We start from the raw sequence: 23,465 nt of genomic DNA on the forward strand, positions 1-23,465 counted from the left end.
CACTGTGAATAAAAAAAAATAAATAAATAACAAAAATATCAGTTTGAAAAGTCTGCAGAGTTACACAATATAAAACTAGATGTGTATCCAAGGGCTTAATTTACTCATATAACCAGCAGATTCTTTTGAATTCCTGAAAGTTAAATGTTTATGAAATAATTATGTACAAAACAATGAAGATTTTGAGTATAATTATAGGATGTGGAAATAACTGCATCACACAGCAGTAGCATTAAGGAAAGAAAAAACTAACATTGCATATTTCAGGTGGAGGTTCTCCCATTGTCATCAGGTATGTAGGTCTTAGTTAATGTCAGCAATTAAAAAAAACAAGACATATGAAACCAAACAGCCTGGGGACATTTCCCTCAGAAGTTTTTTGACAAATACCTTGCATTATTTTATCTCTTGGGACACGTGCTCCTCACATTAATTGGCTTGTTAATTAGAACAGATACAAAGGATACTAAGCATTCTTGCTGAGCAGTGGAAGTTGTTACTGGGACCTAGATCTGTAAACTATATGCATTGCTGAAAAATGTAGGTATGTGCAACTGGAACTAAGCATCTGATAAGGTGAACAGTGCTACAAAACATTATAAAACTAATCATGTTATTGAAAACATTACAGATACAGAATGCATATTTAGAATTAAACTGTATTTCCCAACATTTTGTTTAAATAACATGTCACATGCGACTTACTGATTATCGTGCCAATGAAGTCTGCTCTTGTTGACAGGAGAACTGTGCATAATTTTGGGCAGCATGGTATTGCACATACTAATTTTACTGTCAAGATGGTGGTCATACCTCTCAAGTGGATCTCATTTCGAGCAACGTTCCTCATTTGGGGTCCTAAAAAGTTCATGTTCTTCAAAGTTACACATTGAAAGGGTCTGCCACATGTTCAGTGTTAGCAATATTTTAGCTGATATCAATAGTAAATGGAACTGAATCATATTATTTCATTAAAAGACCTATTCTATAAGTTAAAATATCACATTTTAGCCATCCTGAGAGTTTCTTAGTTGAAGTGGTTAGTAAGCGTTCCACATTGTGAGAGAGTGTTCCTCATTTTGGAGATTCAAGGTTGAGAGCTATGGCCCCCAATGTAATACACCTGGTGGCCGGAGGTATTTAGGCTCAAACCCTGTACGTTTGGTGCAGGGTAAAAAGAGCCTAAAGTCCCTAGCCACCACCATTTCTCAGCTTTGCCCAGATTTTTTTGTGCTAAGAGTTGAAAGCTATGGTGACAACAGACTTTGTATTCCCCCATTATTGGCGTTGTTGTTTGTCCAGGTTTTATGGTGAGTGAGAAGTCAGTTGTGTTTACTATTCCCCCTTTATTGGCTTTGTTTGTCCAGTTTTTTTGTGTTAAGAGGTTGAGAGCTATGGTGAGAAGTGAGAACTGAATTCACTAAATGATAGCATTAAGTATCATCTTCCTATTGTTTAAACTGCTGATTTAGCATAGTGCTATGTTGCACTGACTGTAGTCTATAGTGTTCTGGGTTCAAGAATTGCCAATGCCAGTAACATGCATGGTGGTAACACATTTTATTCTAGCAACTTTCCAAAATTATACAAGCAATGTTTAAAATGTGTCCCTGGTTTTTTACCTGAAATTGAAAATAAGTGTGAGAAAAGCTGTGCAAGATGCCTATGGCTTACACTACTGTCATTCTGTTTATAGTTTGGGTGTGGAAGTAGACTTTTATGATGGAAATGTTCTGAATTGGGCAGTTTTGCAATTATTGGTTCATGCATTTTCTTCCATTGCCTAATGTATATGGTACAGCCTACTGGAAAAATGTTCATTCAAACAAATTTAAAATGTGCTCTGTCTGACAAGTGTGCTGTATTATACAAGGAATATAACTTAATAAAGTCAAGAAGTTGTATCAAAGAAAAGAACGCATGTATGTTTCTTGTTTTGTGTGCAAGGGGCCAAAGGTAATCTTTATCCATCACTGGCCAGATGCATTTTCTTTGGATGTGGTGCAGGTTTCAATGCTGTTTCAGTGAATGTGAGTTTCAAGGGCAGAGACATTTTAATGCCACGTCTATTTTCATTGTGAGACAGTATTACTTTGTGTATCAGATGTCTGTTAGTGTTTGTGCATTGATGTGCTGCAAAATGTAAAAATAAAATCCAAATAATCATTGTAGAAGTAAAGCAGTATGCACACAGTGTTTATGGTAAATGTGACAAACAAAATAGCCAGGTAATGGGAAATTGGAATGGCTGCAGGGGGACTCTGGTGCCATATTTTGGTAATCTGTTCTTCAGTTTGTGTTCAAAAGTTAGTATCCCACAATTCCATTGTAATGGGTGGGGTTACATAAGTATGTATGTAAATTAGATGTTAATCAGCATACAGATTTGTACCTATTTTTCATGGCCCTTGTCCAGATTTTTGATGTTTCCAGGTCGAGAGGTATGAGGACGTCACATAACAGAAGGTGCAATCAGAGCTGCAGGTTTCTGGATCCTTGGTGGTAAACGCCTGATGTCTGCAGCTGTTCACAAATGTGTTATCTGTCGTAAACTGAGAAGGGGATTAGAAAGTCAAAAGATGGCAGATTTACCAGAAGATAGAGTGACTCCTGAACCACCATTCACTAGTGTGGGTATTGATGTTTGTGGCCCGTGGACAGTAGGAAACCACTGCATTAGAGGAGGTAGTGCTGACAACAAATGCTGGGCAGTACTTTATACATGTCTGTCTACATGAGCTGTATATATAGAACTGATTGAATCTATGACAGCTTCCTGTTGTATTAATGCCTTGAGAAGATTCTTTTCAATCCAAGGCCCAGCAAAATTACTTCGCTCTGATAGAGGGACAGACTTTGTGGAACCTTGTAGGGAAATTAATATTTGTGCAGGTGATAAAGCAGTACGAGATTATCTACAAGACAAAGGATGCATGTGGGTCTTCAGTCCTCCTCACTTATCTCATATGGGAGGTGCTTGGGAAAGACTAATAGGTGTAGCCAGACGTATCTTGGATGCAATGTTGCTGCAAGATAAGCCTACTCATCTAATCCATGAGAGTTTAAGTACCTTTATGGTGGAAGTTATGGCTATTATGAATGGAAGACCTTTAGTACCAGATAATCCTGAGGTTCTTACACCAGCCATGCTTTTGACTCAAAAGGTAAACTCTTTGTTGGCTCCTTCTGGTAACTTCAAAACAGCAGGCCTTCATGTAAAACAATGGAAGCAAATTCAGAGTCTTGCTGACACTTTCTGGAAAAAATGGAAAAGGGAATTCTTGTCCACCTTACAAAGTCGCAGAAAGTGGACTCGAGACTATCCAAATGTTAAAGTAGGTGATGTGTTAATGAAGGAGAGTCAAAAATGCAGGAATGAATAGCCTGTGAGACTTATCATTGACATGTTGCCAAGCAGAGATGATAAAGTGAGAAAGGTGGAAGTAAGAGTTGTCAAACAAGGAACTGCTAAAGTTTATTTGAGGCCAGTCTAGGACATTGTAGTTCTTGTTTCTGAAAATGGTAAAAATGTGTTATTGTGTGTAGTAATATTAATAAGTGTAGTGGCATCCCGTAATATGCCAGGCAGGGAGTATTCTGCCCTTCATAGCAATTCAGGCAGTTTATATCATAGTTGTACAGTTTGAGCATATTTGATCTGTTGCATCTAGTGGCCTTTTATTTATAACAGATTAACTTGTTTTACAGCATTATAGCAAGCCTAAGGAAGTGATGTAACATAGTCAGGAAGCAGCTTTCTGTCTAGCCCTCATAAAGTGCAGTCATGATCTTCTTTTCCTGGGCCCTGGCATTCACATCTCCTGTAAGTAATTTGTATGTTGTAATTCTTTTTATTTAGAAGTGCTGTATATTGTATATATTATGATATTTTGCTATTTGTATTGTGTTGCAGTTTTACAAAAAGTATTAAAGTTAAGAAATCTCAGTAAAGCTACGAGAAACCCTGATTCTTTCGATTATTGGATTTTCTTAAAGTGTTAAGCTGTCCGTTTAGCTGTACTACACCTCACACAGTGCCGTGAGAATGGAACAATACATATATCTATATATATATATATATATATATATATATATATATATATATGTGTGTGTGTGTGTGTGTGTGTGTGCATATAAGCAAATAAGCAAGAATTTAATTATCTAGTATTTATGTCTTGTACCCTTCTCTGCTTTATGTCACTAGGAGTATGGCACCCAAGCCTACCAGTCCATGTAAACCACCTTTCAGTGACTCAGAAAATTATGTAATTGCGCAACCATTTAGGAACCAGTGTGCCTTATTGCTTGAGAGAGGACATAGGGATATGTCTGACAGAATGCAGATTTGGAACCAGATAGTCAATGATGTAAATGTGGTAGGGTGGTAGAGCAGAACTTATCTGGTGCATCAGAGGGCCACTGATATGATTTCATCAGCCCAGGATAACAGCTGCAGTTGCCCATGATCAGCTGGCTATGGAAGGAAGGTTGCAACACAGCCACCAGTGACACCAAATAAAGAGTTCCTGTTCACTGTCAGTCATCCAGAGAGCTCAGTGGAAAGTGCACAACATTTGATTGATGTTGGTGCTTTTGTTTCTGGAAGGGCAAGTATGTGCCAGGTGGACCTTTCAGATAAGCTTACGTGTCAGTTTATAAAATTTGCTTATATAGTGAAATATTGAATGTAATAGTTCATGCTATTTAATTTGTTTTCTTCTTTGGTTGAAGCTATTGATAAACTGAAACAGTTAACAAGACATGTTTGTTCTTTATACATGGGCTTTGGGTGGCTATGTCTGCTAAGTTTCAGTTAAAAGTATTGTTAATGGGCATATAGGCAAAAATTCTGACCCTCTGTGTTATTGGAATTGTGGTGATTGTGTCCTTACGTTTGGCTTAACTTCTTCCAGGACCATCCTCCTTAGCAAGTGTGGAGTCATAGATTCATAGATTCATAGATTAGTACTAGGCTAACTGCATCTGCACATAGTAAGCCAAACATTTTTATTTGCTTATTGATGAGCATTTGACAGAAATATACATTTATCCATATGTGTGAAGTTTGTGTTATAAGTGTGCGTATATTGCTGTACTATCTGTGAAAGTGGCACCAGTGTTAGTTTGTTATCATATATTAAATTGTAGTGTATGTATTAAATTGTAGTGTAGGTATTAATTTATTTACTGTTCTTGTTGCTTATTATCAGAGGTGATCCCTGCAGTGGAAGTATAGGACTCTTGCCACCTGATGTCAGAGTATCAGCAGACTCTGATGATGATTGTGGCCAAACAGAGGCACAGTCAGTGTTGCAGTGATTGAAGCTGATACTGAGGTCTCTGAGGAAATACTTAGGGTTGTAGATGTGGCACAGGCTGATATGGGTGACTGCCTCCACCATGTTGCCAATTCAATGGATCAGATGAATGACACAATGGAACAGGCAGTGTCTGTGATGGAATGTCTGTTGGGAGGGGGACAGCATCCACATGGACGTAGGTCAGCATCATCATCATCTGATGTTAGCCAATGTGGCCGCACCCTATCATGATCCTGTAGTGGCATGACTTCCACTGCTCTGTCAGTGATTGATGTGTCCACACACAGATGCAGTAGGCCATGAGGTCATGGTCCTGGTTGTACTCATGAGGAGAATTCATCCAGCAGATATCAGTCACAATTTGGTATCAGTAGTGCATCTGACCATAGTCATGGATGTGCCAGTGCAAATCCTGGCAGAGACAGTTCTCACAGTCAGGAATGACAACGATGAACTTTCACCTCTACCAGTATACCAGGATGTATAGGCTGTGCTGTTTACACCCAAACACACACACACACACACGCACACACACACACACACACACACACACACACACACACACATTTCACCCTGAGTGCCCATACAGACAAACCCTCACATGGCATTTACATGGGTCAGTCATGAGGCTCACAGCTCATTCTGTCTCAGTGGCCATTTGATAATTTATCCTAATGTCTACCTGTTTCTTGTACTTACTCACACATACTCACTACCTTTTGTGTCAGCATATGCACACACACACACACACACACACACACACACACACACACGCACGCACGCACGCACGCACGCACGCACACACACACACACATACAAAAACACCCTGTGAAAATGATGGTAACTGCACCATATCCTTGATTTTCTATCTTTTGGATTCAGGGATACATAAGTCTTTTGCCTGATGCCAGGGTGCATAGCTGACTGAGTGCTTAGTATATATCTGTTTGTGATGCTCTTTTGAAAACTGTACTGCTTTGGTAGCATTTTCTGTAGTGTTTGAGTCTTTGGTGCATGAGGCCTATTACTTGATAGAGAGCGCATGTATTGACATAAGTTAGTGATGTCACATATTAATGTCATTGCTGTAAAATCATCCACCTTCTACTTTGTTACATTAGCAAGCAACAGTACGCAAGGATATAGCATTCATTTCTGTTCTTAGACATTTATTTTCCTCTTCCCAGTTCAACACTTACCTTGGAAGTTCAGCAGTTAGAAAAGTTTTAATTTGCAGCTCAGTCAGTGTGATGCTAGTAGTACATTAATTACATGGGAAAGTAAAGGTCATGAGTGTTGCCTGGCATCAGTGTTACTGTATGATGTTTTACCCCTCTAGGTGGTGATTGTTTGTGCTATCCATTGCTGCTTGGCCAGGGTGAGGGCACATTGTACTGCCTATCTCTGCCTACACCCATAGTGGCTGGTGGTTCCCCCTCTGACTCATCACCTGCATGTGGATGTGGTGACCTTGCCAGAGGTGGTGGGATGTGTGCCTCTTCCCCTTAATGTTCCTGCTGAAGCTGTTTTCTCAGGATGATATTGTGAAGGATGGCGCAGATGGTGAAAAATTCAGATCAAGTATGGGGATTGTAGTGCAGGGCTCCTCCAGATGTATCTAGGCAATGGATCCATTACTTCATCAGCTCAAATACATGTTCTGTGCTATTTTTTATTTGAACTTTTGCATTATTCAGATGATGTGTGTGCATTTCTTATGGACATCATCAGCATTGTTCAAGTTCATAATCTGCATCCCCCAGTAAATGACCCTGTAGGATATTCTCCCTAGAAAACGTCTGATAGAGTTGTGACTTGTGCCAGATATGGGAGTCATGGTAACTGCCTGGGTTGCCAACACACACATTCAAGATGATTCCTTTAACATTCCACACAACCTGACAGTTAATGGAGTGGAAGCCCTTTCTGTTTATATACACCCTTCCCTGTTCCTAGAGTGGTGCTTTGATTTCAATGTGCATGCAGTCTATGCCACTTAGACTTCAAGAAAGTGTGCTACAGGGTAGAAATCCTGCATAGTGGTAGCTCTGACCTGGGGAGTAAGGGGAAACTGCATGTAATCACTGGCATGTTGCAGCATAACATTCAGGAACTGATGTAGGATCCTGGATACTGATGCCTGTGACACCCCCAGCATATCCCCTGTTGGTATCTGGAAGGGTCCTGTAGCTAATAAGTGCTACACATACCTTAGTCTCCACAGGTATCAGTTCCCTTTGGTCTGCCCTTCCTCTCAGTTGAAGATGAAAAATCTTGCAAAGTTCCTGTAGTGTCTGTATCCTAGGGTTGCCACCTTTCATCGTGGCTAAAACCAAAGTAAAGCCACACCCCTCGCATCACCAGTAACCCCGCCCATCCCACCCCCTCTCCCGCTCACATTCTGCCCATTTTGTGATGTCACAATGACATCACTTGGCGAGGAACACCCTCTTTTTCCATTCCTGCTGCCTGCTTTCAGATGATTTACAAACTCCAATAGTCTGTTTCCTTTTTGAAACAGAATACCAGAGTTTGTACAGTGTTTTCCGGACTACCGGAGAATCAGTTTGATTTCTGGATAGTCCGGAAAACACCAGAGGGGTGGCAACCCTACTGTAGCCACCCTGTAGCACTCTACAATTTCCACCTCATACAGACCATGAAAAATTAAATGGGGTCTAAACAATCTTCTCTTTCTTGTCTGAGGTCTAGTAGCAGCAGCATAGAGTTGGGTCTGTTGGACACATAGCCGGCCTTAGGCATAGGCCAACTAGGCGGCCGCCTAGGGCACCGCTCTAGCAGGGGCACTTTTCTAGTATTTATTTGGTATAGGTAGACCAGGATGGGGGCACCAGATGGTGTGGTAGGGGGCGCCATGGAGCCCTTTTGCCTAGGGCACCAGTTGACCTAAAGCAACAGCAGACCCTAGCATTATTTCTGTGAAGAGTAGTTTCTGTGGCTGTATTCCAATAGTTTTTGGAATTCACAGGCAAAATCTGCACTGAGTCTACACGATTGCTTTTTAGCTTGTTGAATATTTCCTCCATCTATCATTGTTTGATTAGCATACATTTCAGTTGCTTATACAGTAATTAGCATGCCACGATGTTTACCGTGTTTGTGTGGCTTACTGAATACATAACAGCATGCTACCATGTATGCATCACAGCATGATGCTCACTGTGAAGGCTTGTTACTGTATGAGATAGAACAGTATGTACATAGGCATATCTCTAAACTGTCTCTTGTTTATGAGCGCGTGCAAGATGTTAAATCAAGTTTGTTTTTTTGTTTGCTCTGTTCCTCTTAATCCTTACTACCCTTGTGACATTTGGAGAATGGGTGATGAATTAGGCTTAATAAATTATGATGATAATTAGTCCTATATAATTCTGAACTTACAAATGTTTATTAATTCTCTTACTGTTCTAATGTAGATGTGTGGGTATAAAAGTTAATAAAACTAAAATTATACCAACCCTGGGACTCATTAACACCTCCACTAAGTACATTGAGTATACACCAACAACAGCACAAACATAACTCACACCTTCTGCCCCCTAATTTTTGTTTTCCTACTGATTTTCTTGATGCCGTAAATATTTGGAGGACATAAAGGTTATCACAGTCTATAGACTACATATACACTTAGTGTAATCTTTCTAGTGAATAGAAAGCACAAAAATGTGGTAGGGATGTTCTTGAATACAGATTGTGTATACTTGTCCCTGATGCTATCAAAATTGAATCCATCTCATGTAAAAATTGTGAACATATGTATGTGCCTATAAAACCCCTTTACTCTAAAATTAAAATGCATTTATTTGTTTGTTTTATTTATATGTTTATTTATTTATTTTATATATCAAATATTAAAATAACCTAGAGGTAAAGAACATGGTTAAACCAAAGACCTGTTGTCTAAGTTGATGTTAACATCTACCACTGATATATGGGAACTTGATAATACGTCTAAAATTACTATTGAAAGCTGAAAAAAAAATCCTAAATGACTTGTTAAATTGTTAAAAAAATGTAAAACTACTAGGTGCAGGCACAGTATTAAATACCCATAATTACCGTGATAAAACAAACTATAACATCAGTGACATCAGACAGATATTGTGCTATAGTTTCTGTTTTGTCATTCTTTTTGTTTTTTTCTTTTTTGGTATGTATATATTTCAATACAGTGCTTCATATACAACTGGTCTGATGCAAATGTTCCTGTAACTGACAACTTTAGCAGGAAGACTGTTGAATAAAAGAATGCTGTGTGGAAAAGCCAAAGAGTGCATGTGTCACTCACTGACTGAAATGAGGAGAACTAGTGCAGCATTATGAAATGCCAAAGAGGCAAACCTCTCAAATGTCCAGATTTATGCAAAATGTCCAGATTTACCTCTTTTTTGGTCTGTTCCTAAAATTAAGAGGTTTCCTTGTAAATCATTGTCGACTGACGTCATTAAATAATGACAGACATTCAAATTTCAGACATCATAACCTTCAGAAAATGCATGCTAAAATAAAACATATTGTTCTGGGAACTAAGTCTGTAAGAGCAATATTTAATATCCATCCCATCTGCACACTTGGTCACCACACCACAGTGCAAAATTTAAACCCCATATAAAAAGAAATTAAAATAACCTAACCAACTAACAGAAGCACAAAAATCAGTTCTGCAAAATGCCCCAGAAAATGCTACCTCAACTATAACTCCCATCCACTCCTCAAAATCCCTGACAACAACAACAACCAGAAAAGACATTCAATGTAAAATTGTACACCAACAAGAACAAATGAAGAAAAAAAAAAAACTTTCCCAGGGCAGTCCAGAACCTAGGCTCTCTACTTTATGTCCTCACAAATTTACTATTACTACAGCTGGGACAAGCAAAGAAAACAGGTCGCTAACATCCTTAAAAGTCTTGCCACTCTGCTCTTCTTGAAGTTTTCTAAAGTGGACAGCTTAATGCAGAACTCAAGTTAACTCACCGCTGATCCACCAGAACTGCAGATTTTGGATCAGCTACTTTGACTGAAGCTACAGTGGCAGCCCCCACCCCCTTTTTGGTGCAGATTGGAGTACAACTCTGTCCATGTATATGAACGGTATTTAAGTTGTGCAGCTTATCAAATAGGAGCTTCAGCTTCCAAAAGTCTTAGAATAAGACAACAATGGCTGACTGATTGTGCAGCCATCTGGAATTATAAATTAAAGCTTCAGTGGTGATGTTACTTACCTATAACACCACTGCATGAAAATTGGCAAGTCTAAGTGCAAGAAACATATCACACAGATCAGTAAAGTCTTATAGAAAAACAATGTGATTTTTGGTGAAAACAAAATTCAAACATGCTTCACTTTAACCGCTCAAGAAACACATTGGCCGGGATTCACTAATCCTCCGTGTAAGACTAACTAAGTCTTACACGAAAACTGCAGTCTAAAAGTATGATGTCAGCACGTCATGCATATTCATGATGGTACGCTGACTCAACTCTAAGGCTAACATGGAGCATGCACGAGTGCAGGGGGTGTGTCAGACTGCCAAGCAATCCAAATAGCCATGCCCCTGCAAGTGCCTAAACTGCAAATGTCAACTGAAATGAGGGAGTCTGCTCAAATGTCTACATACCCAACACTACACTCCCCCACATTCTAAATCCCTGTACAAGTTTAAAATGTAAAGCTTTCCTTTTTTTTTTATTATTCCCGATATAGCTGCCCATATTTGCACGTGTATGTGTGGGTTTGCCCATTGCTTAGCTACAGTTAGCAGTGTAGACATCGAAGAGGATAATAATCTACTTATATGCAAATTAAGCCAAATAGCAATAGAGTAGTGGTAGAGCCCTCGCACAAAGAGGAGGCATTACCGGTTCAAGTTCTGCCACTCCCCTTCCTATTTTCTGTAGGAAATGTGTGCATAAAAAGAATTTCTGACATTTACTTTTTAAATTTTAGTAAAATGCATTTAAATGGCCTATGTGGTAGTGAATGATATTTTATATATATATAAGAAGGTGGAATGGTCATGCATACTGATAAATGCATAAGTAATGTATCTTAAGCAATGTGAAACACTGCTAAGCAAGGTTTACTAGTATTAAGCACAGTTAAGTATAATTGCTCATAGCTTAGCACTGCTTTTACTAGTGCCATAGCTTTGCACGGAGCTGCGCATCACGCCAACTAGCGCAAACAAAACATGTTCGCACGGAGCTGTGCACCGCGCTAACTAGCACAACATTGGGCAATGTTGGGCAACGTTGAGCAACATTGGGCAAAGATGAGCAAAGTCGGCTAAACACAGTTACACCTCCTAGCTGGTCTGGACAGTAGTAAAAAAAAAAGCAATGACAGGCCTCGAACCCGGGATACTGTGCACCATAATCACAGTACTAACCCACTAAGCCATGACAGCTTTACATATGGATGCATTTCCAACAAACTCATATATATCAATGGACGTTTACCCATTGCTAAGCAGGTATGTTTTAGCTGAGATTTTTCAAAACCGGCCAATCACAAATAAGTGTGGGAAATGAGGCATATTTAAGCTCCATAGGTGGGAATAATTGCCATAACTGGTTGTAGCTCCCATCTGCAGACAGTATGGCTGGTGTTGGAGAGGGCTCTCATTTTCGAGCACAACGGTGGGGCACTGAGGAGTCAAAAGTAATGGTTTGGCTCCTCGTCCATCATCATGATTCAAGACTCCTGCAGGGACAGTTTTAGGGCACTGAGTACAAAGCGGAAGCCTGGAACCGTCTAGCACATGATCTCACCAGTGCCACAGGCATCCCTCGGACTGGTGAGCAGGTCAGACACCACTACTCAGACCTGAAGAGATGCAAGGAGGACCGACTGAACCAGTGGATACAAGAGGCCTGTGAAATGGAAAATGCCCCACTACTGAGTATGTAGCCATGGAATGAAGTATGTAAGAATTGCTATTGTAGTCTATATTATGGATAGGTAAGTTTCAATATCCCTTCATTTACTTCACAGCTGCAGGTGTCCATGCTGCGAATCAGCAAGCATATGCAGATAGGCTGCTAAGGCTGTGCCACCAGGCAGGTTAGTAATTATTCTGCATGTGTTGTTATATAAAAGAAGTGAGAGAGCCGACAAAAGAGTGTTGTAACCCATTAATAAAGGTATAATAAGTGTTGAATAACTTCTCTGCATGTACTGTTATATAAAATAAGTGAAACAGCGTGAAAAGGTGTTGTAACCCATTAATAAAGGTATAATATGTCTTGAATAAAGGACCTCTGCATGCACTGATATATCAAATAAATGAGAGAGCCACTAGAAAAGTGTGTAATGTAATTAATAAAGGTATAATTCCTGGAGTGTGTCCATGTCACTTTCTTTGATATGTTGTTGTACCTTTGCATTATAGAAATAGTACTGTTGTATTAAGCGGAGTCAACCCACACATGGGTAGGCCCATATAAAGTGGATGAAGGGAGTGCCAGTAGCTGTTAAGCATATATACAGTCCTCAACTGTCGGTTCATGGCCTGCAAGTACAAGTTAATCTGGCACATGAGTAGCTTGTTATTGTGTTCCCCAGAAATGTCAGTGTGCTGCTAGAAATGTAGGGGGCTGTTAACATATACCTGATAATGTCACCTGAACACATCCAGATATGTAGATATATAAATATAAATGAAATATATAAATATGTAGCAGTAACATCTGCATACAGGACAGTTTGTACATCAGATACAGGTCAGGTATATCAAAAACTAACAAAACCCATTTCACAATTTAACAGACATTGCCTTGTGTAATAATACATGTAGGGGATATATAACTGCAGTCAATAGGAATGTAGTGTAAACTATAAGTATATATAAGTTGTTAATGGCGGTATCTTTTTACACCCTACTGTATGTGCATAAACAATGCAATTCCACACCTCAATGGGTATGTCTAATCTCACAACATTTGTTGGGACACATGTCCTATTGGTTTATAAATATCTGCATTTACTTTGATGCATGTGCCCTGTTCACATACCACAATCTTGGTGGCCTGTTGCCACCAATCAATCTTACATGCTGTTGGAATGTCCACTGTTGTTCTATATATGCATGTTTTATGCTTGCTGTTCAACTGTTGGAACTCTGGTGTGTTGGGTTAATGGGGATACTACTGTATGCTGTTACAACTAAATTGGAATGCTGTTGGCTATTACTAACCCATATTTCATTAAATCCTCCTAAACAAAGAATGTATGGGAAGGCCGGTCCCAGCGGACCCACCTGTCCCACCTCAGCTGGCGATGGCACCTGGCACCAGCAGATCCGGTGCCCAGCCCGGGACCTCCTCCTCCATTGCTCCTGTGCCACCTTCGGGTGGAAGCGCTGCAGGGGATGGGGTTCACCCCCCCATGCAAGCGTGGCCAGAGGAGGGCCACCTATCACCCTCCGAACAGTCCGGGCTGTGGTGTGTAGGGAGATCGAGCGTTCAGTCACTGATCCTCAATGCCAGCTCGAGGCAAGAGTGGCACAACTCACGGGTGAGCCTGCCCCTCCTACACAGCCCCCAGCACAGACACCCTCCAGGCTGTGAAGGTGCAGTGGTAACTGCACATGGGTGGGGATCTCAGTTCCACTGTTGCCATCTGTGGGCTCATGGGCTTGTGATTTCCAAACATCCTTCCCCATCAATGGTGTTCACCCGCCCCATGTGTCATATTCCGCCCCTGTATGCATCTTGTTTGTCTTGTTTGTTTACCTCCCCAACCTACCTCCCAAAATATACCTACTTCCCCTTCCCCACATTCCACTCTCACCTGAAAAAAAAAAAGGGCAATCTGCTCCCAAAAAAAAAATTACGTCCATACATAGCTGCCCATTTTGCACACATGTCCGCTGGACACATAAACTGAAATTTAATTGGCAGTACAACATACGTCGTTGTCCTCACCCCTCTCTCTGCATGAAGTACCACTAAGCCACAGCAGATATACAGCAGGTTGTTGCTGACATATATATATATATCATGCATCAGAATGAGTGAATGTAAAGGTAAGATAGGAATGCCATAACACAAAACCTGTTTTGTGGAACTTTACCAGCAGCTGTTGTGGAATTGCATTACATGACTGTGATAACAGAACCAGCCATTTTAGCAGTAAATAATGTTACAGCAGCACTTTACAACCCCCACACAGTATAATAGCAGGATAATCCACACAAATGTACAAAATACCTGTGTGTTCAAGGTCCAGCAAGGATGTAGGTAGGCATACTCATTACTGGAATTGTCCAGTTTTTATGAGCATCCTGTGCTAATGTCAACAAAAAAAAAAAACACAAACTGTGCAGAAGTGAGTACATTAATATCCACAGTATAGCAGTTCTCAAACAGTTCATGTGCCAAATGAAAACATCTCAATAACTACATATGTATGGCAGCTAATTGCATAAGTAGAAAAGAAATTACATACTCCCATGTATCTTGTGTTAGCATTTGTAGGGGTGAGTACAATTCTATACTGACAACTGTGTACTGGAAGTGGCAACATTCAGGTCTAAGTGCAACATTCAAATCACTGGCTACACCCCTAGCATCAGATTCAAGAAGTACACCAACCTTCTGACTTACACAACGTTGTCCACAGCAAACAAGCATGGTCCCCACTTTGGAAAGCTGAAAGGGCTATGCCTACCTCACCTAGCAATTTATATCATTTGGTTGCTATGACAGTGAGTACTGCAAGTACCACACAGCAGGCTGCATGCAATTGCCAAATGACGGCCAACAATTGGTACAGAGGCCATCACATGCACATGTGCAGATACCTATAAAAGCAGGCTGTACTAGCTATCCACACATGCAATCACTTCATTGCAGGTACAGAGAGAGAGCGACACAGAGCGACACAGAGAGACACAGACCACAGCAACAGCAACAGGAAACAAAAAAGTTATAAAAGAAAATCTATTGGAAAAAAAATATATTGAAAAAAATATCTTGAAAAAATATATATTGAAAAAAGAAAATATATTGAAAAAAATATATATTGAAAAAAAGAAAATATATTGAAAAAATATATTGAAAAAAAAACAATATATTGAAAAAATACATATTGAAAAAATATATATAGAAAAAATAATATATTGAAAAATATAATATATTGAAACAAAATATTTTGAAAAAAAAAATAAGATATAAATAAAACAAAGTGTACAAAACACATGGAACTGACTACTACAAACACATAAAAAGGAAAGGTATGTAACAGATATGTATTTACTGGCATGTAGTAGATGTTTTTGAAGAGTACTCTACATAGTTTGAATCATCCATATGTGGCAGCAGTACATATCTATGCACAGATGCCCTGCGCAACTACTGCCATGGAGAAATCAGTGTGTAGCTGTGTGCGGTGGGATATGACTGTGACATATGTAGTTCAGCATTAAATGTTAAACATCTGATCCATGTTATCTGTGCTCTGTACAGTAGTGTGTACAATGTCTGTTTGGGGAAGTAGCGCATACAGTTATGTAAACATGGATGTGACAGAGTAACAAATGCATGATAGTCATATTAACGTGTAGCTTAGCATTGGCAACAGCTGTACCAGGCTAGTATGCTAATTTAACATTTGCAGCTATATATACACCCTCTAATATTACTGTGTGCTCGCATGTGACACCTGTTCATGTTGCAGCAAGGCCCAACAGGTCAGTCGTGAGGTACATGGACTTACAACAGTGTGGTTCTTGTGTGTGTATGGCACACACATACAGAGAGATCTGTCTGTGTCAGATATATTAGCATCTGTACATGTGCATAGAGCAAGGGACATACTGCAACTGTTTGTGAAAGGTGGATATATATATGTTGTTGAAGGTTGTTATGTGCATATTTCTATGTAGGTTGTAGTGTGTGGCAAACCAGACAGCATACAGTGCTGGTATATGACATGTGGTGGTTAAACGCTGTGGGTATGATTCGTCAGGTTTGCAGTGTTGCAGCCAGTGAGGCCTGCTAAAGCTACATGGGCTGAGAACACCTTCAATGCATTCCGCACAACACTGTTCAATATTATGACATAATTGTATACCTCACAACTTTCCCATACTTGATATTCCCACCATGAAAGCTGGACTGTATATGTGCCTATATGTATATCTGTATGTACACCAATGTATTTTTATATGTATGAGTGTGTGTGTGTGTGTGTGTGTGTGTGTGTGTGTGTATATATATATATATATATATATATATATATATATAGAGAGAGAGAGAGAGAGAGAGAGACAGGGTCATATTTACTGCAACAGATGTCTGGTGACAAAGCCATGGACTCAAGCTCAATGTTGGCACTGCATTGGCATCCCTCCTTGCAAAAACTCAGTACCCATTAACTACCACATAGGTGGTAGTCTACTTAACACCGAAGGTGTGATAAGAGACCATGGGACACAGGTGGACAGTAGTCTCCCCTTTGATAGTCACAGTGCCACACTATTCATGTAATCTGTCTACATGGCACACGTCATCACAAAAGGTGTGTCATCCAGGGAAATATAGGTCAGTGTTCCCCTCTACTCCACACACATAAAACCCATTATAGAGTACAATGCCCCATGTGGTATGTACCTCACAAGACATCTACAGCAACTGGAAAGGACACAGGCATACCTCAAAAAGAGTAATACTGGCCTCAAACAGATGCCCTATGCAGACCGTCTCACAAAACCACAACTAGACTGTGTCGCATACCGCCTACCCAGAGCTGACCTCTGCCTAACATGCAAAGATATGTAAAACTCAGAGCTGTTGGACATGCTCCACGTAAACAGATCACAATCCCTACCAGCTACATGCTCTATGGACCTAAACCTTGTCACCTCAATAAACAGCACATGCTGGAGGGATAGATCCCTATCTCAGAGACATCCCATACTCTGGAACAAACCACCTATCAATAGCAAACAAAGCTCCTAATTAGCAGTCGTCATATATAATCCTGATGATTGGGAGATAGGAAATACACCCCGGGAATCACCTCTGTGGCTCTGGTTGACAGGGCCACATGAAATGAAATTACCTTTGTGTCAAAGGCCAGGGTAGCGTATGGCTAGACATCTATAGGTCCTAGGGCCAATAGCCTATAACCTACCTATGAACCGATACACACCCACATGTACTTGTTGCAATAATTGCTATGTGAGGTTGACTGAGTGTGATGGTGAATGTGTTGGTGAATGTGTCAGAGTTCTGTATATGTGTGATAGCTAAGTGGGAAACTGTTTCTGTCATGGTATTATGTGTCCTAGCTGTGATCCCAGCACAAGATGTGTATGCTATTGCTAGGCAGAAAAAAGCAGTATGCCAGATGGTCTGACATAGACTGTTGGTGTCGACAGGGGTGTCCCATTGTAAGCTACAGCAGTACATGTATGCTTATTGAGTGTTACTGCTGGTGAATCCAACCCCTGAATGAACTGTAGTACTACCTGAAGCTGTATGCCTAAACAGCACAGTACGGTGTATGTCCACATGTCTTGGAACCACTGTTTTGTTTGTTCCCCATAGTCCTCACAGATGACATACCTCAGGCATAAGGCCTTGTAACTACTGACACACAGTACAGTATGGTACACAGGTAAAGGTCATGTGGGTTGTCATACCTTTGTGTCTGGTATGTTTGTCTGATGTGTGTGTGTGTATGCCTATACCATGGCCTCGGTCATATGTGTGTTACAGGATATAGGTGTGTATCTAGCAACATGTATAGTCTAGTACAGCAGTATGCCACCTATATTAACAAATGAGCACATATGTTAGGCAGGCAGTATGGTAATACTGAAACTGGACTTTACAATCATTGCAATTGATTACATGTTACGTTATGGATTTGCTTGATATGTACCCCCTGTGGCTAGGTGGTGCATTGTGTCGCATACAGTGTGCCATGTACTGTTGTATAGTCTTAAATACTGGTTTATCTTTGTTGCTGTGCAAAACATGGTTTGATATATAGAGTGTGCCAGGCACTGTCAGGCAGTTGTGGGTTGAGCACTGATATGTGGTATTGAAAGTGTGTATCCTTTGACAGCAAATAGGTTGCTATATATGGCAGTTAATTGATAGCCGTACTTTAGAATGTTAAGTGGGCCACTTGACTTGCTCACACATATTGTTTCATTGTCTTCCAGGGTCGTGGCCCACCATCGTAATCCCTCATATAGCCCAGCAGAGGAGGAAGTGATTACAGCCACCATGGTTCAGCACTATGCCCTGCTGTTCTCAAGAACCAGCCAGGACTAGCATGAGCAGACTGCACTGTAGCAAGATTTTGTCTGTAGGGTAAATGACATAGGCATGCATAACTGGACATATGAGGAGGTACACCATCACTGCAGTGATTTAATTAGACATGTCCGGCAGCGTGCGTCTGATATCCATAGACAACAGATTGCCACAGGTGGTGGGGTAGCCATCCATCCTCCCCTCACCAGAGTGGAGGAGCTGCTCCTGAGCCAGGTGGCTCCTGGCCAGCAACAACAACAACAACTAACATGCATCATCATGGAGGCCGGAGCCACCCAGCAAGTTGACATGGAGCGTGCAGGTAACATGGCATAGCTGTACACTACTGTTACCTTTATTGGTAGATCATGCTTATGTGAGATGTGTACTGTGTAGTTAAAAGATGTGGTGCCTAGTGTTGTGCAATAATAATAATTAGGAATATAATCTGCAGGCCTGTGACGTACTACTGTAAGATTGCAAACACACAGTAGCAATGCCACAGTTGTTGCCACTGACAAACTGTCTCATATCCTTGTAGGTCCCTCTGGTGTAACAGCAAGGCAGCAGACCCATGCTGGTGAGTGTGTTCTACATTTAATATTGTTAATTAAATGTGCATGTCATAGGTGAGGTGTAGGCCATGTACACGTCACACACCAGCGCATAATGCATGCTGTGCATGTTTGCTGTGAGACTATGCACATCTCAGTAACTTGTGTAGCTGCCTCAAACACATGCAATACACAGAGCATCCCACACAATTGTGGCAACACTGTAGTGGATGTTGGATAGGCAGAGTCGATACACATGCACACAACATACACAACTGTGTCATACGCAGTACACGTTAACATGCTACACATGGCGTATTCAAACACCAGCTGTAAGGTCACACTCCTGTATACCAAATGTCATCCACATAGCACACATAATATACCTGAGGGGAAGAGGCCTCTCATGTGGCTGTGTGACACTCTTCAACACATAACACATTCATGATAGGCAATGCCCCCTATTGGGCACCTTACAAACCCATGTAACAACTGGACGTGAAATGGTGAATGTAGCCATGGTACTGCAGTTCAGGTACAGCATGCTATATGCCGGTCTGGCACACATTAGTAGCCTTGAGTGACCACATGATGCTGCATGATGATGTCTCATGGTACTACACCCCATCCAGTTACAGTGGCCACAGTACTACACATATCATTAATTGTTATGCACCTCAATGTTGTGTGTGTACAAACATATGCACCTATACACAATATGCATAGCAATCACCATTTGTACAAAGTGACACACATATGTCTTGTAATGCTATTGAGTGTATAGGTCACATGACACACATTGTGTATGTGTGATGTTTAATGTTGCAGTTGTGTGGTAGCATGCCATGTCATGGCTGGCACTGGCATGTCCACAATATGTCCTACACTCACCATAACCACTGTACAATGGCTATGTTGAGCAATGGTATTCCATCAGGTATACATGCACCACTCATCCTGTGTGTATACATAGCATGCATGTGCTAAACCTGTGTCCATGATTATCTGCTAAAGACACAGATGCTCTAATCAGAAATGGAAATCTATGTGACACACTGATACACATCCAGCCATTGTATGTATACCTGTGAGTGATGGTGCACAGGACATTGCAGAGCTTTTAATACTTGCACAGCAATGTTGTGTCCATGTACACATTGCGTTCCAGGGTGAGGCCAATCACTGAACAAAACACACATGCATCAAAGCCATGTATACTGTTATTAGCAAGGGCTGTCTACACTCACAATGCATGCTGTTGAGCAACACACGTCCTGCATGCTGTCACGTTTGATATAAATGTTTGGTTTGTGATACTGTACCCCACCATCACATGCTATTGAGTATGTTCTGGATTGCTGGTGGTGTGTGTGTGTGTGTGTGTGTGTGTGTGTGTGCATGTGTTCATGTGTGCATGTTCGCATGTGTTCATGTGTGCATGTGTGCATGTGTGCATGTGTGCATGTGTTCATGGGTGCATGGGTGCATGTGTGCATGTGTGCAGACATCATGTATAGGTCTTAAAGTGTGTTTCCTGTCTTCCTGTCACAGGTGCTGATTTTAGGCTGGTTCACTGCAGCAGGGAAACTGATGTCACTGAGCATAATAGTGATAATGATGATAGGTGTGTTGAGGCACAGGCATGTTTGCCAGGGTCTGTCGTTGGGCCAACAATCGACAGTACAAAAGTGTCCACCCCATCCATGCACACAGTCATACTGCCAAAACATCAATCACCAATGCCCTTAGCTGAGGGACAGCATACAGCCGGCATTGGCCAGGACAGTATGGTATCTATGGCACATGCATCCCGACACAGCAGCCATACCCAGATGTCTGGAAGGGTACCACATAGGCAGATGTCCAGGGGTTCTCATCGGAGCACTGCTGCTCATCATGCCACTGGCAGACATGCCACAGGTCTTACAACCTCACGCATGTTCCAGGCTGTCATGGAGGCACAGGCACGTATGGAACGGTACACCAGACAGGGACTAAGGGCACAGAAGGCACATAACACTGCCGTAATTGACAGTATCCATGACCTAGCAGGTGCCATCCATCATTACACTGAGGCCACTGATAGACGTTGGGGTGAGACATTTGATGTCCTCCGCAATGTCATGTCCATGTGTCAGGACAGTGCGGGACGGTTGAGTCGTCAACCTGGATGTATGCCAGCAACATCAGCAGCTGGCATTCACCGCGGATGTCCCGCAAGTCACAGCCGCTCCCGTAGTACCAGTACCAGCCCCAGCAATGTTGGGGGTGGGCTGTCCATAGACTGTCCTAGAAGACCACATGCACGTGGCTCTGGACAGTCCCAGCAGGGACCTGGGTCCAGTGTACATCCATCTACCTCTAGGGATAGTACCCAGTCAGGCTTAGTACCTGATAGTGTCAGTAGCACCCCTGCCAGGCACAGATATGGTATCCATGGCCAGAGACGGTGATCTGTAAAGCCTGGCGGGTACAGTATGTGGCTGTCCCACAAATACCCGTATATGGCAGCCACATGGTGGAACTGTGTGCATGCAGACACACACACATAAACAAGACACCTAGGGCTACCACATACCCGCACACATTACATCAACATTGGCCCATAGCAGTACTCTTGGCCCTCACATGCACGCACACACACACACACACACACACACACACACACACACACACACACACACACACACACACACACACACACACACACACACACACACGTCGATTGTATGGCTCACTGTAGGCCTCTGGTAAACCAACAACACATCCTGTGCATATGATGAAACCTGTGCCACCTCCTGTCATCTGTAACATCGATGCAGGAACAGGCTACCATGGTGCTGATGCACAGGGTGACTTTATAGCAGTATAGCAATGTTAGCATGTTGTCAGCAGTAGAGTGTAATGATATGCTTGAAGGTGTAGCTGAGCAGGCATGATGCATTTAAGCTATGATTGTCAATGTAGTAATGTTTACACCAGGGTTAGTTCCAATAGTGTATTGTCCACCCACGTGCCACTTGGCTGATGTGTGTAGTATTGGCAGCATGTGTTAGAGAGTGGACAGTATGTGTGGGATGTGTGTGGCTCAGATTTGCAGGTGTACATTTGTGAACATGGTGGAGGTGCACTGTCTGAATGTATGTGCATAGTGGACACATGTGCAGGGTGACATGCCCTGTATTACGCAGTAACCCTCCATAGTCTCGATTGGTGGCCAGTATGCATTGTACTACACACATTTCGGAACTTGACTACACGTGTGTATGACATGGTTTGACACTGTGCTGTGGGTGATACTTTTACTATCTGTCATTGTTTTGCATTCTGGTAGTATACATAACTTCAACAGCCTGACCATAACCAATCGTTAGATGATGTCTTGACAACTGACACATAGATGTAGGGCACACAGTAACATTTTGATCCTTCAGGTACTATACTATGCCAGTAACCAGTGGTATTCATATGCACCCATTACTGAGACCACTCCTGTTTGGCATATAGCTCTCTTAGGTACAAGCAATCACAGTAGGGATATGTCCGTCCATGTCTGGTAATGCATACTGTGGCCTATAATGCATTCTCCAGATGACACACACATCCTCCACAAGGGTATCACACAGACAGATCCCTGTTGTCAAACCCATGCTGTAAAGCTATAAGCCAACCAAAGCATAATCATCCACCATTACGGAACATCGTGTCCCCACAGTACCACATAGGTAGTAGCCACCAACATGAAGAACAGGTACCGATGTGTACATGCAACCAAGTGGTACATCATCTCTCCTTTGATAATCACATTTCCAAAGGTATGTTTAAATCTCTCGGTGGATCACATAAGCAATAAGGGGTCTGCATGCATATCCACAAAGGTTGTTGTACACCTATAATGAATAGCCATCATTGATAGACCTTGCTGCGTTTGAACAGATCTGACATATACCTCGGCCATAAACCCTCACTCACACAATTCTATAGAAACCATAATGAGTGTGTGTGACATAGTTGACCTAGGCCAGGGATCACTGCAGTGGCTGGCCTTGTCACAAGCATACAGATGTGACCAAAGGTCTGGAAAGCAGCAGCACACTCTGGAAAAGATGACAGATTTGTTCTTTGAGAAAGCAGGGTTCCCACACATGCAATAATTGAGGTCACATGTACGTATATGTATTTGCCACACAGCTACCTCACATGTGCAATGCACATACTGGTGTCATACAGTAGTAAAAGCAAAACCAACACCCCATTGACCAACAATGTCACACACACTCACCAAGTACAGTATTCA

This window comes from Protopterus annectens, chromosome 4.part1, assembly GCF_019279795.1.
Source record: "Protopterus annectens isolate FY-2018-M chromosome 4.part1, PAN1.0, whole genome shotgun sequence".
In the NCBI taxonomy this organism is placed as follows: Eukaryota; Metazoa; Chordata; order Ceratodontiformes; family Protopteridae; genus Protopterus; species Protopterus annectens.